Source organism: Engystomops pustulosus, chromosome 2, assembly GCF_040894005.1.
Source record: "Engystomops pustulosus chromosome 2, aEngPut4.maternal, whole genome shotgun sequence".
In the NCBI taxonomy this organism is placed as follows: domain Eukaryota; kingdom Metazoa; phylum Chordata; class Amphibia; order Anura; family Leptodactylidae; genus Engystomops; species Engystomops pustulosus.
In genome coordinates, this window is record NC_092412.1 from 250,007,173 (window position 1) to 250,024,046 (window position 16,874).

Below are 16,874 nucleotides of genomic sequence, written 5' to 3' on the forward strand. Positions count from 1 at the left end.
AAAACAGTACAAAGAGACTATATATCTGAAATTAGTAACAACAGAATTTGTACACGAGGTTCTTGCAAAAGGGGAACCAAATGGATTTGTCGCTACAGGTTTTGCTCGCGCTGGTACTACTGAATGTGTCTGCAGCAGTTTGAGGAAGTTGGTCTACAAGATAGAGGAAGTTTGGTAAACCTTTAGCCGATGGGAAACCGATGCTTGTGAAGACAATGGGGCAGATTTACTTACCCGGCCCATTCGCGATCCAGCGGCGCGTTCTCTGCGGTGGATTCGGGTCCGGCCAGGATTCATCAAGGTAGTTCCTCCGCCGTCCACCAGGTGGCGCTGCTGCGCTGAAAAGCATCTGAACGCACTCAAGTTCATCGGGCCGGACCAAGTGAAGGTAAGTGCGTCCCAAGCGACACTTTTATTGTTTTAAATGCGGCGGGTTTTCCGAATCCGTCGGGTTTTTGCTCGGCCACGCCCCCCATTTCCGTCGCGTGCATGCCGGCGCCGATGCGCCACAATCCGATCGCGTGCGCCAAAATCCTGGGGCAATTCAGGGGAAATCGCCGCCAATCGGAAATATTCGGGTAACACGTCGGGAAAACGCGAATCGGGCCCTAAGTAAATGACCCCCAATGAGTGTATGGGACATCATATCAGATCTGATAGGTCAATTTCAAGGTCTAAAAACTAAAGCTCTTAGACTATTGAACCCTTAACACAATCATTTTGTGAACAAGAACATCCAAGCTGTAGGCTCCTGGAGTTGTGGTGGTCAGGGGTGGTATGTTCCTTGCCACTCGGCACTGGAGACAGAAAAAGCTTTGAAGGACATCTACATTACAGCAAATATTCAGGTTGGAATTGGCCCCAATGGGATGAAGACCCAAATACCAAACACGAGTCTCAGGTGTCAGAGCCTGACACCAAAATGGAAGGTGAAGAAATATGTTACACTAAGGTTATAGACCAAAGTTCAATCAACAATAGAAACAAGATAAACGAATCCGCTCACTTACATGTAAGTCCCCAGCATAATGGACATCCAACTTCATGCAGCTCCTGGTTGTGCTCAGGCCGTGCAGTCGGCCAGCCGAGACAAACTGGTAGGCAAAGAAAAAGTAGGTGTTCCAGCACTCGCAATGTCTTCATAAAATCAATAAAGTTTTAATTCCATAATATTTAAAAACGTAAGGTCACATATTGCACGACCATATCCACCAGATCTACACGTTTCGGACTGTAATATTTAGTGTAATATTTAGTGATGATCTCTGTGTGACACACCACTTAATAAAGGGAAAAAGCACAGACATAGACAGGTGTAGTAACACGCCCATAATTAACACATACATGTTAGAGCGCACCTCAGCAGCGGAGACTATTCTAATGTAGAAATAACAATCGCATATTGAGAATTATACAACAATAGGAATAATAGGAATGAAGTGCAAAGATAACTCCGCATTTAAATACATAGTAACAATTACTTCGCCATAACGTCATAGTATATTCACATTAATACTATAACAGATAAGATATGAATGTAAACAGTGTTCAAACCATTTACATTTAATATAGATACATCGGGGCAGATTTACTTACCCGGTCCATTCGTGATCCAGCGGCGCGTTCTCCGACGCTGATTCGGGTCTTCCGGCCGGGATTCACTAAGGTAGTGCGCCCGATGTCCACCAGGTGTCGCTGCTGCGCTGAAGTCCGTCGGAGTTCACTGGAGTTCACCAAGCTATGCTGGGTGCAGGTAAGTGCGTGTCGAGCGACACATTTTTTAAAAAAAATATGGCAGTTTTTCCGGATCCGTCGAGTTTTCCGGCGGCCACGCCCCCGATTTCCGTCACGTGCATGCCGATGCACAACAATCCGATCTTGTGCGCCAAAAACCCGGGGCAATTCGGCGCAAAACGGTGGAAAAAACGCGATTCGGGCCCTTAGTAAATGACCCCCATCGTGTCCGTTTTGCCATGAAGTCCCCGTGGCGTCCTAGTAATTAAATTCCGAATCCAAAACATTTTGCGATTGCGCAAATTATGCGTCTTATTACCACCTCTAACCGGAGTAGTAACCCTCTCAATGCCTGTGACTTCCAATGTAGAAAAATCTCCTTTATGAATGTTAAAACAATGTTTGGATAGATTAGAGGTATTCGTATCTGAGTGTTTGGAGCCATCAGTGATGTGCTCTGCAATTCTTCTCTTCAGTGGACGGACAGTGCGGCCAATGTATTGTACATTGCAAGCCTTGCACTGAGCCGGGTAATCTACATGTCTAGTATTGCAGTTTATAAATGTTTTAATATTTCTAGATTTGTTCTCATGTGTGGAGGTAAATGATTTTACATTAGTCATGAAACAGCAAACATTGCATCTATTGCCCCCACACGCATAGGATCCTTTAACACTCAACCATGTATCCGTATTGCTCTGTATCTTTGCCGGCTCTTTGTGACACAAATTGGCACCCGGGTGGCAAAATGCTCCTTAATTTGGTATCAGCAAATAGAACCGGTAGATATTTTCTAACTATGTTAGTAACTTTGTTGTAATCCGCACTATGGGGGTCATTTACTAAGGGCCCGATTCGCGTTTTCCCGACGTGTTACCCGAATATTTCCGATTTTCCCTGTATTGCCCCGGGATTTTGGCACACGCGATCGGATTGTGGCGCATCGGCGCTGGCATGCACGCGACGGAAATGGGGGGGCGTGGCCGAACGAAAACCCGACGGACTCAGAAAAACTGCCGCATTTAAAAAAAAATGTGTCTCGAAACTTGCACTTACCTTCACCAGGAATAGGCCGGTGAACTTGAGTGCGTTCCGATGCTCTTCAGCGCAGCAGCGCCACCTGGTGGACGGCGGAGGAACTGCCTTAATGAATCGCGGACGGACCCGAATCCACCACAGAAAACGCGCCGCTGGATCACGAATGGACCGGGTAAGTAAATCTGCCCCTATATGTGGAGTAGCCTCACATTCCTTAGTGCTGTTCCGTTTCTCTAATAGGGAATCCCTGGTCTTGCTTTCAGCAATGTTAATGGCTCTCTTTATACTGGCATCCGAGGACCCTCTTTCTTTTAACCTACTTGTCATAATGATAAAGGCTTGTGTGGCTCGAATAAATTCCCCCACCGGGAGATTCTTAATGACATGTTGTGGGTGGCAACTGGATGCTTGTAAAATGGAATTGCCACTAGTCTTCTTACGGTATAATTCGGAATCAATGACTCCTGTAGTGATATTGCCCCATAAAGTGACATCCAGAAACGTGATGTCACCATCCCCAATATCGTAGGTGAATTTTAAATTCCAAAAGTAATTGTTAATATACGATATAAAATCAGTGATGTATGTGGCCGGGCCTCTCCAGATAAGCAGACCATCGTCTATGTATCTTCCGTAAAAATAAATGAAATCGTGAAATGGGTTATTATATATAGATATATAGATCAGTGATTTTCAACCTGTGTGCCGCGGCACACTAGTGTGCCGCGACACAAGGTTGAGTGTGCCGCGGGGGAAAGTTGCCCGAACTAGGCTGCCCCGGTGTCGAGCTGCGGCCGCGCCCCCGTATTTCTGCCCCATACTTACCTCCAAGTCCCGCGTCGGCGATCCGCCCGTCTTCTGTAGCTCCTGTACCGCGCGGCCCATGTCACGTGACTGACGCGACCTGACGTCAGGTCGCGTAAGTCACGTGACCAGAGGCGCGCGGTGCAGGAGCTACAGAAGGTGAGCGGATCGCCATTAGGAGTGAAGGTACGCGGAAGAAGACATCAAGGGTAAGTATATAGGGTTATTATTTGTATAGGGAAGGCAGCTAGGGTTTTTTCTTTTTTATTAGTAAAGGTAGGCTGGGGCTTTTTATTTGTTAAGGGGGGCCTCTAGGGCCTTTTAATTAGTAAAGGGGGGGCTCTAGGGCCTTTTAATTAGTAAAGGGGGGGGCTCTAGGGCCTTTTAATTAGTAAAGGGGGGGGCTCTAGGGCCTTTTAATTAGTAAAGGGGGGGGCTCTAGGGCCTTTTAATTAGTAAAGGGGGGGGGGCTCTAGGGCCTTTTAATTAGTAAAGGGGGGCTCTAGGGCCTATTAATTAGTAAAGAGAGGCCGCTACGGGCTCTTAATTTGTAATGGGAGACCGCTAGGGCCTTTTTATTAGTAAAGGGAGGCCGCTACGGGCTCTTAATTTGTAATGGGAGACCGCTAGGGCCTTTTTATTAGTAAAGGGAGGCTGCTAGGGTTTCTTGATTAGTAAAGGGAGGCCGCCAGGGGCTTTTTATTAGTAAAGGGAGGCAGCTAGGGGCTTTTTATTAGTAAAGGGAGGCTGCCAGGGGCTTTTTATTAGTAAAGGGAGGCAGCTAGGGCCTTTTTATTAGTAAAGGGAGGCAGCTAGGGGCTTTTTATTAGTAAAGGGAGGCAGCTAGGGCCTTTTTATTAGTAAAGGGAGGCAGCTAGGGGCTTTTTATTAGTAAAGGGAGGCAGCTAGGGGCTTTTTATTAGTAAAGGGAGGCTGCCAGGGGCTTTTTATTAGTAAAGGGAGGCAGCTAGGGCCTTTTTATTAGTAAAGGGAGGCAGCTAGGGGCTTTTTATTAGTAAAGGGAGGCTGCTAGGGCCTTTTTATTAGTAAAGGGAGGCTGCTAGGGCCTTTTTATTAGTAAAGGGAGGCAGCTAGGGGCTTTTTATTAGTAAAGGGAGGCAGCTAGGGGCTTTTTATTAGTAAAGGGAGGCAGCTAGGGGCTTTTTATTAGTAAAGGGAGGCAGCTAGGGCCTTTTTATTAGTAAAGGGAGGCAGCTAGGGGCTTTTTATTAGTAAAGGGAGGCTGCTAGGGCCTTTTTATTAGTAAAGGGAGGCTGCTAGGGCCTTTTTATTAGTAAAGGGAGGCAGCTAGGGGCTTTTTATTAGTAAAGGGAGGCAGCTAGGGGCTTTTTATTAGTAAAGGGAGGCAGCTAGGGGCTTTTTATTAGTAAAGGGAGGCAGCTAGGGGCTTTTTATTAGTAAAGGGAGGCAGCTAGGGGCTTTTTATTAGTAAAGGGAGGCAGCTAGGGGCTTTTTATTAGTAAAGGGAGGCCGCCAGGGGCTTTTTTATTAGTAAAGGGAGGCATCTAGGGGCTTTTTATTAGTAAAGGGAGGCAGCTAGGGCCGTTTTATTAGTAAAGGGAGGCAGCTAGGGGCTTTTTATTAGTAAAGGGAGGCATCTAGGGGCTTTTTATTAGTAAAGGGAGGCCGCCAGGGGCTTTTTATTAGTAAAGGGGCTTTTTATTAGTAAAGGGAGGCAGCTAGGGCCTTTTTATTAGTAAAGGGAGGCCTTTTATGACTGTTTTAGTGTCATTTTGTGCTATTTTGGTTGGTGGTGTGCCCCAGGATTTTCTAAGTATAAAAAGTGTGCCGCGGCTCAAAAAAGGTTGAAAATCACTGATATAGATAATTAATAATAATTCCTTTATTTATATAGCGCACACAGATGACGCAGCGCTGCACAGAACTTGCCAAATCAGTCCCTGTCCCCAATGGGGCTCACAATCCATTCCTGCTTGGCTATTATACAGGCATTTGTAATCTTCTGAGATACTCTGTGATCTTGCATAATCTCTGCCAGGATGGATTTAGCAGAGATTATAGTTATAATCTCCATCAGTTTTCCGCCCCCAGGCAACCAGATGTCCATCACTTTGGGTGTGAGTGGGCAAAAAGAAGAAAACTGCTGGTGATGGCTTAGTAAATTACCCTCTGTGTGTTTTGTTGTGATCCTACTTGACTTCTTTTCAGCCTTATGATTTAGTACTCCGCCGCCATCTTGGTTCTTACCCGGTTTTCTTTGGCTTTGCCCGGCACACTAATGGTGCACAAACACCAACCACTTGCCACCATCTTAGTCTGTGCACCACCAGTGGGCATGGACCTGTCACTGTCAGTGGGACTGGATCAAGAAGAGGACCTGGGAGGGGGGGGGCATCAAAAAGGTGAGTACAGAATGTAAAATTGTGCTGAAAAACTGAGCTTATTCTTGAGTGTATACGGTAATTGTGGTGTAATATGGTGGGTGTTCAGATACACAAATGTCTTCCCGTAACATTTATAAGATTAGAAGACTCCTTTAAAAATATTATCAAATGCTCAGAACTTAGAACGTGGAGACGGTGAACACATTCAAGGCTTTATATGTGCCAGTGATAATGTATCAGATAATATTCATACAATGTATCAGATAATATTTATACAATGTATCAGATAATATTTATACAATGTATCAGATAATATTTATACAACGTATCAGTGATTGTGTATGGATATCATGTAGGTGTCCTGACTAAACCAGACCTGGTGGATAAAGGAGCAGAAGGTGAGGTTGTACGTGTAGTCCATAACCGAGTCTACAGCCTAAGGAAGGGATACATGATGGTCAAGTGTCGGGGACAGATGGAGATACAGAATAACATCTCCCTGGAAGAAGCCATAGACAATGAGAAGAAATTCTTTGAAAACCACGGACAATTCAGGTAAAAGCCTCTTAATATCCTAATATCCCTCCTTATTTCCAGTAACCTGATGCAAATGTTACTCGGATGTTACTCAGATGTTACTTACTGTATGTCTCAGGGATTTGGTCTAAAATGACTCCATGTACAGTAAGGAGCTGTTTGTGGGGTGTAACTATAGGGAGCGCAGGGGTAGCAGTCACTAAGGTGACCACAGTATTATAAATGACCATGGCTGGGCGAGGGTCTAAGGGCTTTACGTTACACATTTGACTCCTTCTTACTTACTACTAGAGATGAGCGAACACTAAAATGCTCGGGTACTCGTTATTCGAGACAAACTTTTCCCGATGCTCGAGTGCTCGTCTCGAATAACGAACCCCATTGAAGTCAATGGGAGACTCGAGCATTTTTCAAGGGGACCAAGGCTCTGCACAGGGAAGCTTGGCCAAACACCTGGGAACCTCAGAAAAGGATGGAAACACCACGGAAATGGACAGGAAACAGCAGGGGCAGCATGCATGGATGCCTCTGAGGCTGCCTAATCGCACCATTATGCCAAAATTATGGGCAACAGCATGGCCATGACAGAGTGACAGAATGAAGCTAGATAGCATCTAAAACATCCAATAATTGACCCTGACACTATAGGGGACGGCATGCAGAGGCAGCGGCAGCAGGCTAGAGAGTGGCATGGCGACATACCCTAATTGGACTCAGGCTTCAAACCAATGGGTGTCAGAGAGGAACCAAAGGAGGTGAGCAAGAAGCGCTCAAATAATATCGGTACATGATAAAAGTTTGCCAGTATATTTTGTGGATTACACAGCAGGGTGGCGACAAAGTTAACATGGAAGCCATGAAAACAACCCAAAATTCTGCCTGACACAGCTCGTTTGATAAGGGGACCATGTATGCTTACAGTTCATGCCAGTCGCTGCACTGGCTGCCAGTCTCCTTTCGAATACAGTTTAAAATAATAATAACCCTCATCCATAAAGCTCTGTATAATGCTGCACCCCCCTACCTCTCCTCTCTTATCTCAGTCTATCGCCCAACCCGTGCTCTTAGATCCGCCAGTGATCTTAGATTAACCTCTACCCTAGTGCGGACCTCCCACTCGCGTCTCCAAGACTTCTCTAGAGCTGCACCAATTCTATGGAATGCTCTGCCCCGGACTATCAGACTAATACCTAACCTCCAAAGTTTCAAACGTGCTCTTAAAACCCATTTCTTTAGGCAAGCCTATAACACTCATTAACTGCATGAAGTTTTAACTCTTCTACTAACCCGTCCTGTGTCGTCCTCCCATCTGTTATCCAGCAACCAACAGGCACCAGACTTCTCTGCAGTCCCATTCACCCTGGACCTGGTATATAAGATGACGGCTGAGTGGTTCAAGCGACAGCAATTCCATTTATTATATTTTTTTCTATTCCCTAAGAAGAATGGCTTGACCATTAAATATTCTTTTACCTCGTGTTACCCCATCATCTTCATAAACCGTAAGCTCTGGCGAGCAGGGACCTCACTCCTGTTGTTCCATACAAATGTTGTGCTCTGTTACATTACATTTGTATTTGTTTCCTATGATTTGTAAAGCGCTACAGAATATGATGACGCTATATAAATAAAGATTATTATTATTATTATTATGGAGGCAGTGAACTAGTAGTAGATTAAAGGTGCTGCAACTATGTTAGTTGGATCTTGGCATGGAGCTGGCGCTCCGCTGCCAGGCGAGCTTTCGCCAATCCAAGCCCCTGTCTCTAGGCTACTCCCCAAACAGCACTTCTAAGAACCTTTTGTATAAGATCAAGTGTAGTAGCGTTCTTATAAGTTTAGGATATGGCGGGTGAGGGGAATGTAATCAGATGCGCAAGAAGCGCTGAAATAATATCGGTACATGATAAAAGTTTGCCAGTATATTTTGTGGATTACACAGCAGGGTGGCGACAAAGTTAACAACTTTGATGTGGAATGCCCTGTAATAGCTCTTGGGCGGTGTGCCTTTTATCGCCTAGGCTCAGCAGTTTCAGCACCGCCTGCTGTCGCTTAGCGACGGCACTGCTGCTGTGCCTAGAGCTACCGACTGATGGCGCCATGCCCACGGATGGTAATTCGGAGGAGGAGGAGGTGGAGGAGGGGTGGGAGGAGGTATAGTAGGCCTTTGAGACCTGGACCGAGGTAGGCCCCGCAATTCTCTGCGTCGGCAGTATATGACCAGCCCCAGGGTCAGACTCGGTCCCAGCCTGCACCAAGTTAAGTGTAGTAGCGTTCTTATAAGTTTGGGATATGGCGGATGAGGGGAATGTAAACAGATGCGCAAGAAGCGCATGATGCGCATGGAGCTGGCGCTCCGCTGCCAGGCGAGCTTTCGCCAATCCAAGCCCCTGTCTCTAGGCTACTCCCCAAACAGCACTTCTAAGAACCTTTTGTATAAGATCAAGTGTAGTAGCGTTCTTATAAGTTTAGGATATGCCGGGTGAGGGGAATGTAAACAGATGCGCAAGAAGCGCTGAAATAATATCGGTAAATGATAAAAGTTTGCCAGTATATTTTGTGGATAACACAGCAGGGTGGCGACAAAGTTAACAACTTTGATGTGGAATCCATGAAAACAACCCAAATTTCTGCCTGACACAGCTCGTTTGATAAAGGGACGATGTATGGAGGCAGCTATATGGACGACTTTTGGAGGTAGCAATGGAGACAACGTGTGGAGGCTGCTATGGAGACAATTTAATTTGGATAGTGCCTGTATGTGGCAGTCCCAAACATTTTTCAAACCAGAGGAGCAGGTAGGTGGCCCTCCAGTAAAATGGAATAGATTGAGTGCCTGTATGTGGCAGTCCCAAAAATGTTTCAAACCAGAGGAGCAGGTAGGTGGCCCTGCAGTAAAATGGAATAGATTGAGTGCCTGTATGTGGCAGTCCCAAAAATTTTTCAAACCAGAGGAGCAGGTAGGTGGCTCTCCAGTAAAATGGAATAGATTGAGTGCCTGTATGTGGCAGTCCCAAAAATGTTTCAAACCAGAGGAGCAGGTAGGTGGCCCTGCAGTAAAATGGAATAGATTGAGTGCCTGTATGTGGCAGTCCCAAAAATTTTTCAAACCAGAGGAGCAGGTAGGTGGCCCTCCAGTAAAATGGAATAGATTGAGTGCCTGTATGTGGCACTCACAAAAATTGTTTCAAACAGAGGACCGGGTAGGTGGCCCTCCAGAAAAATTAAATGCATAAAGTACTATAGCTAGAGCCAGTGGGCCCTGTCAAAAAATAGCCATTTTCCTCTGCTTTACTGTACAAAGAGGAGGAGAAGGAGGAAAATGAGGAGGAGGAGGAGTGGATCAATTATTCAGGTTGAGCTTCCTTCACCTGGTGGAGATTGGAAATTATGAGAAATCCAGCCTTTATTCATTTTAATAAGCGTCAGCCTGTCAGCACTGTCAGTCGACAGGCGTGTACGCTTATCGGTGATGATGCCACCAGCTGCACTGAAAACCCGCTCGGACAAGACGCTAGCGGCAGGGCAGGCAAGAACCTCCAAGGCGTACAGCGCCAGTTCGTGCCACATGTCCAGCTTTGAAACCCAGTAGTTGTAGGGAGCTGTGTGATCATTTAGGACGATGGTATGGTCAGCTACGTACTCCCTCACCATCTTTCTGTAAAGATCAGCCCTACTCTGCCGAGACTGGGGACAGGTGACAGTGTCTTGCTGGGGTGACATAAAGCTGGCAAAAGCCTTGTAAAGCGTACCCTTGCCAGTGCTGGACAAGCTGCCTGCTCGCCTACTCTCCCTCGCTACTTGTCCCGCAGAACTACGCACTCTGCCGCTAGCGCTGTCAGAAGGGAAATACTGTTTCAGCTTGTGCACCAGGGCCTGCTGGTATTCATGCATTCTCACACTCCTTTCCTCTGCAGGGATGAGAGTGGGAAGATTTTGCTTGTACCGTGGGTCCAGGAGAGTGAACACCCAGTAATCGGTGCTGGAATAAATTCTTTGAACGCGAGGGTCACGGGATAGGCAGCCTAGCATGAAATCTGCCATATGCGCCAGAGTACCAACGCGTAAGAATTCACTCCCCTCACTGGCCTGACTGTCCATTTCCTCCTCCTCCAACTCCTCCAACTCCTCTTCTTCTGCCCATACACGCTGAACAGTGAAGGACTCAACAATGGTCCCCTCTTGTGTCTCGCCAACATTCTCCTCCTCTTCCTCCTCATCCTCCTCCACCTCCACCTCCTCCGATATGCGCTGAGAAACAGACCTGAGGGTGCTTTGGCTATGAACAAGGGAATATTCTTCCCCCGTCTCTTGTGACGAGCGCAAAGCTTCCGACTTCATGCTGACCAGAGAGTTTTTCAACAGGCCAAGCAGCGGGATGGTGAGGCTGATGATGGCGGCATCGCCACTGACCATCTGTGTTGACTCCTCAAAGTTACTCAGCACCTGACAGATATCAGACATCCACGTCCACTCCTCATTGTAGACTTGAGGAAGCTGACTGACCTGACTACCAGTTCTGGTGGAAGTTGACATCTGGCAGTCTACAATCGCTCTGCGCTGCTGGTAAACTCTGGATAACATGGTCAGTGTTGAATTCCACCTCGTGGGCACGTCGCACAGCAGTCGGTGAGCGGGCAGTTGGAGGCGGCGCTGCGCTGCCCTGAGAGTGGCAGCATCTGGGCTGGACTTCCTGAAATGCGCACAGATGCGGCGCACCTTCGTGAGCAAATCAGACAGATTGGGGTATGTCTTGAGGAAACGCTGAACTATCAGATTTAACACATGGGCCAGGCATGGCACATGTGTCAGTCTGCCGAGTTGCAGAGCCGCCACCAGGTTACGGCCGTTGTCACACACAACCATTCCCGGCTTGAGGTTCAGCGGTGCCAGCCACAGATCAGTCTGCGCCGTGATGCCCTGTAATAGCTCTTGGGCGGTGTGCCTTTTGTCGCCTAGGCTCAGCAGTTTGAGCACCGCCTGCTGTCGCTTAGCGACGGCACTGCTGCTGTGCCTAGAGCTACCGACTGATGGCGCCGTGCCCACGGATGGTAGTTCGGAGGAGGAGGTGGAGGAGGGGTGGGAGGAGGAGGAGGCATAGTAGGCCTGAAACACCTGGACCGAGGTAGGCCCCGCAATCCTCGGCGTCGGCAGTATATGAGCAGCCCCAGGGTCAGACTCGGTCCCAGCCTCCACCAAGTTAACCCAATGTGCCGTCAGCGATATATAGTGGCCCTGCCCGGCAGCACTCGTCCACGTGTCCGTGGTCAGGTGGACCTTGTCAGAAACGGCGTTGGTCAGGGCACGGATGATGTTGTCTGACACGTGCTGGTGCAGGGCTGGGACGGCACATCGGGAAAAGTAGTGGCGGCTGGGGACCGAATACCGAGGGGCGGCCGCCGCCATGAGGTTGCGAAAGGCCTCGGTCTCTACTAGCCTATAGGGCAGCATCTCCAGGCTAAGCAATCTGGAGATGTGCACATTAAGGGCTTGGGCGTGCGGGTGGGTTGCACTATATTTGCGTTTCCGCTCCAGCGTCTGGGGTATGGAGAGCTGAACGCTGGTGGATGCTGTGGAGGATCGTGGAGGCGACGATGGGGTTTTTGTGGCAGGGTCCTGGGCAGGGGGCTGACTAGCAGCTGACACAGGGGAAGGAGCAGTGGTGTGCACGGCCGGAGGTGAACGGGCTTGTTGCCACTGAGTGGGGTGTTTAGCATTCATATGCCTGCGCATACTGGTGGTAGTTAAGCTAGTAGTGGTGGAACCCCTGCTGAGCCTGGTTTGGCAAATGTTGCACACCACAGTCCGTCGGTCATCCGGTGTTTCCTTAAAGAACCTCCAGACTTCTGAAGATCTAGCCCTCGCCGCAAGAGCCCTCGCCACGAGCTTCACTAGTTGACACATTTGGCGCTGATGCACCAGCTCTGGCCCTGCCTCTCCGTCTGGCCCCACCACTGCCTCTTCCAACCTGTTCTGGTCGAGGACTCTCCTCCGTCTCAGAAGCACTGTGTTCACCCGGCCTCTCAACCCAGCTTGGGTCTGTCACCTCATCATCCTCCGATCCCTCAGTCTGCTCCCCCCTCGGACTTCCTGCCCTGACAACAACTTCCCCACTGTCTGACAACCGTGTCTCCTCATCGTCGGACACCTCTTTACACACTTCCACTACGTCAAGAAGGTCATCATCACCCACAGACTGTGACTGGTGGAAAACCTGGGCATCGGAAAATTGCTCAGCAGCAACCGGACAAGTGGTTTGTGACTGTGGGAAGGGTCCAGAAAACAGTTCCTCAGAGTATGCCGGTTCAAATGCCAAATTTTCCTGGGAGGGGGCAGACTGGGGGGGAGGAGGCTGAGGTGCAGGAGCTGGAGGAGTGGCGATTTCGGTGACATGGGTGGACTGCGTGGAAGACTGACTGGTGGTGGACAAATTGCTCGAAGCATTGTCAGCAATCCACGACATCACCTGTTCGCACTGTTCTGGCCTCAACAGTGCTCTACCACGAGTCCCAGTAACTTCAGACATGAACCTAGGGAGTGTAGCTCTGCGGCGTTCCCCTGCTCCCTCATCAGCAGGTGGTGTCTCACCCCGCCCAGGACCACGGCCTCTGACCCCTGCAGTAGTTGGACGCCCACGTCCCCGCCCTCGTCCTCTACCCCTAGCCCTCGGGTTAAACATTTTTAAAATGAGAGTTATAACTTTATTTTTTTTTTAACTTTTTTTTGTTTTTTTTTTGTGTTTTTTGTTTTTTTTTGTGTTTTTTGTTTTTTTTTGAGTTTTTAAAACCAAACAATGCTATCCTATTGCTATGGCTATTTTCTAGCCAAGTATCAAAGCACACTACTATGCCAGATGAGATGACACTGAGTTAGTGCCTAATTGAAATCCAACCCCTACTAAATTTTCCCACTTCGGTCTTTGCTATGGATATGTGCGTCACTAAGCGCAGAACACAACGGTCGCAAGTCTCACTACAAATTGCTCAGAATTGGCTAGTACATGCACTGCAGAAAGTACAGCCACCAGCAGATCAACCAGAAATCAAATATATAGAACGCTACTGTAGGCGTAAGTAAGCTCTTTGTATTCTCCTATGGCTATTTTCTAGCCAAGTATCAAAGCACACTACTATGCCAGATGAGATGACACTGAGTTAGTGCCTAATTGAAATCCAACCCCTACTAAATTTTCCCACTTCGGTCTTTGCTATGGATATGTGCGTCACTAAGCGCAGAACACAACGGTCGCAAGTCTCACTACAAATTGCTCAGAATTGGCTAGTACATGCACTGCAGAAAGTACAGCCACCAGCAGATCAACCAGAAATCAAATATATAGAACGCTACTGTAGGCGTAAGTAAGCTCTTTGTATTCTCCTATGGCTATTTTCTAGCCAAGTATCAAAGCACACTACTATGCCAGATGAGATGACACTGAGTTAGTGCCTAATTGAAATCCAACCCCTACTAAATTTTCCCACTTCGGTCTTTGCTATGGATATGTGTGCCACTAAGAGCTAAACACAACGGTAGCAAGTCCCCCTGCTAATTCCTCACAAAATGGTACTAGATGCAAATTAAAATAAAAAAAGTAGAACGTTATTGTAGCCCTAAGAAGGGCTGTTGGGTTCTTGTAGAATCACTCCTGCCTAACAGTAAGCTAATAGAACACCCTAACGCTTTCCCTGACCAGCAGCAGCTCTCTCCCTAGCGGCATCCAGACACAGAATGATCCGAGCAGCGCGGGCAGCGGCTAGTCTATCCCAGGGTCACCTGATCTGGCCAGCCAACCACTGCTATCGACGTGTAAGGGTACCACGTCATGCTGGGTGGAGTGCAGAGTCTCCTGGCTTGTGATTGGCTCTGTTTCTGGCCGCCAAAAAGCAAAACGGCGGGAGCTGCCATTTTCTCGAGCGGGCGAAGTATTCGTCCGAGCAACGAGCAGTTTCGAGTACCCTAATGCTCGACCGAGCATCAAGCTCGGACGAGCATGTTCGCTCATCTCTACTTACTACATTCCTGTGCTGAAAATTGGATACATAGGAACAGATACCATTGGCAGTAGTGGGAATCTGTTGGCTTTTACCCCAGGGTAAGGCCATTTGACAGTCAATCTACGGAGACAGTGCGGAAGGGACAGTGCCGACACATTTAGTTGACATACATGGTGGCTATGGGGCGCCGTTTGTTCACAGTGCATTTTGTGACACAGAATCCATTTTGTAAGCACAGAATAATTTTGTGTTCACAAAATATTCTGCTTGAAGACAAAATACATTACACTTGCACAAAACTACACATCTACTTTTAGTGAACACCAAATTTATTTTGTGCTTACATAATAGATTATGTGAACAAAAAAACGATTTTGTGCTTACATAATAATTTTTTGTGACACAGAATTAAATTTTGTAGACACAAAACTTGTCCTGTGATACAGATTTTTTTATTTTGTGGCACAGAATAATTTTTTTTAACAAAATGACTTTTGTATAAGAGTCTTTTTAAAATTACATTACTGTACTACAAAATGCCATTCTGTGAGACAAAACTCTTATTGTGTACAACAAAAACTATTTCTGTGATACAAAATACCATTCTTTTTGACAAAATACCATTTTGAGTAACAGAATTCTACTTCTGTACTACAAAATACCATTCTGTGCGACAAAATTCTACTGCTGTACTACAAAGTACTATTATGTGCGACAGAATTCTACTTCTGTGCTACAAAATACCATTCTGTGTGACAAAATTATTATTCTGTGTGACAGAATTCTACTTCTGTACTACAAAATACTATTTTGTGCGACAGAATTCTACTTCTGTACTACAAAATACCATTCTGTGTGACAGAATTCTACTTCTGTACTACAAAATACCATTCTGTGTGACAGAATTCTACTTCTGTACTACAAAATACTATTTTGTGCGACAGAATTCTACTTCTGTACTACAAAATACCATTCTGTGTGACAGAATTCTACTTCTGTACTACAAAATACCATTCTGTGTGACAGAATTCTTATTCTGTGTGACAGAATTCTTATTCTGTGTGACAGAATTCTACTTCTGTACTACAAAATGCCATTCTGTGTGACAAAATAGCATTCTGTGTGACAAAATTCTACTTCTGTACTACAAAATACTATTCTGTGCGACAGAATTCTACTTCTGTACTACAAAATGCCATTCTGTGTGACAAAATTATTATTCTGTGTGACAGAATTCTACTTCTGCACTACAAAATACTATTCTGCGCGACAGAATTCTACTTCTGTACTACAAAATGCTATTCTGTGCGACAGTATTCTACTTCTGTACAACAAAATGCTATTCTGTGCGACAGAATTCTACTTCTGTACTACAAAATACCATTTTGTGTAACAGAATTCTACTTCTGTACTAGAAAGTACTATTATGTGCGACAGAATTTTACTTCTGTGCTACAAAATACCATTCTGTGTGACAGAATTGTACTTCTGTACTACAAAATGCCATTCTGTGTGACAAAATTATTATTCTGTGTGACAGAATTCTACTTCTGCACTACAAAATACTATTCTGTGCAACAGAATTCTACTTCTGTACTACAAAATGCTATTCTGTGCGACAGTATTCTACTTCTGTACAACAAAATGCTATTCTGTGCGACAGAATTCTACTTCTGTACTACAAAATGCCATTCTGTGCAACAGAATTCTACTTCTGTACTACAAAATACCATTCTGTGCGACAGAATTCTTATTCTGTGAGAAATATCTGTCAGTCAAACTGATCAGCCAACCAATCAAATGCTTCCTTTATTCCCAGGTCCTGGAGACAGCAGTGAAGCCCCAGCTCTGCTCTCAGGCAGGAGGTTGTGAGGTCTCCCTGGTCTGCCCTGGTTGTGGTCTATAGATAGGGCAGGGACTGTATTGTGTTGATCTCCTGCACATTGTATATACACAGGAAAGTGTCTGCTCTGAGAAGTTACAGTAGATTCTATTTCCTTGTGGTGTAAAGGACCTTTGATGACGTCATCGCCATGTGACTTGTGTGGGAGGAGCAACTCTAGCGTTGCACAGGAACCATGGAGATCCCTGATAGAAGCTGCAGCCCTGAGGGATAGAGGAGGTGGGGTGCAGGGAGAGGAGGAGGTGGAGAGCAGGGAGAGGAGGAGGAGGGGAGCAGCGTGATATGGATGTAATGTGGGGTGCAGGGTGACATGGATGTAATGTGAGGTGCAGGGTGACATGGATGTAATGTGGGGTGCAGGGTGACATGGATGTAATGTGGGGGTGCAGGGTGATATGGATGTAATGTGGGGTGCAGTGTGATATGGATGTAATGTGGGGTGCAGGGTGACATGGATGTAATGTGGGGGTGCAGGGTGACATGGATGTAATGTGGGGG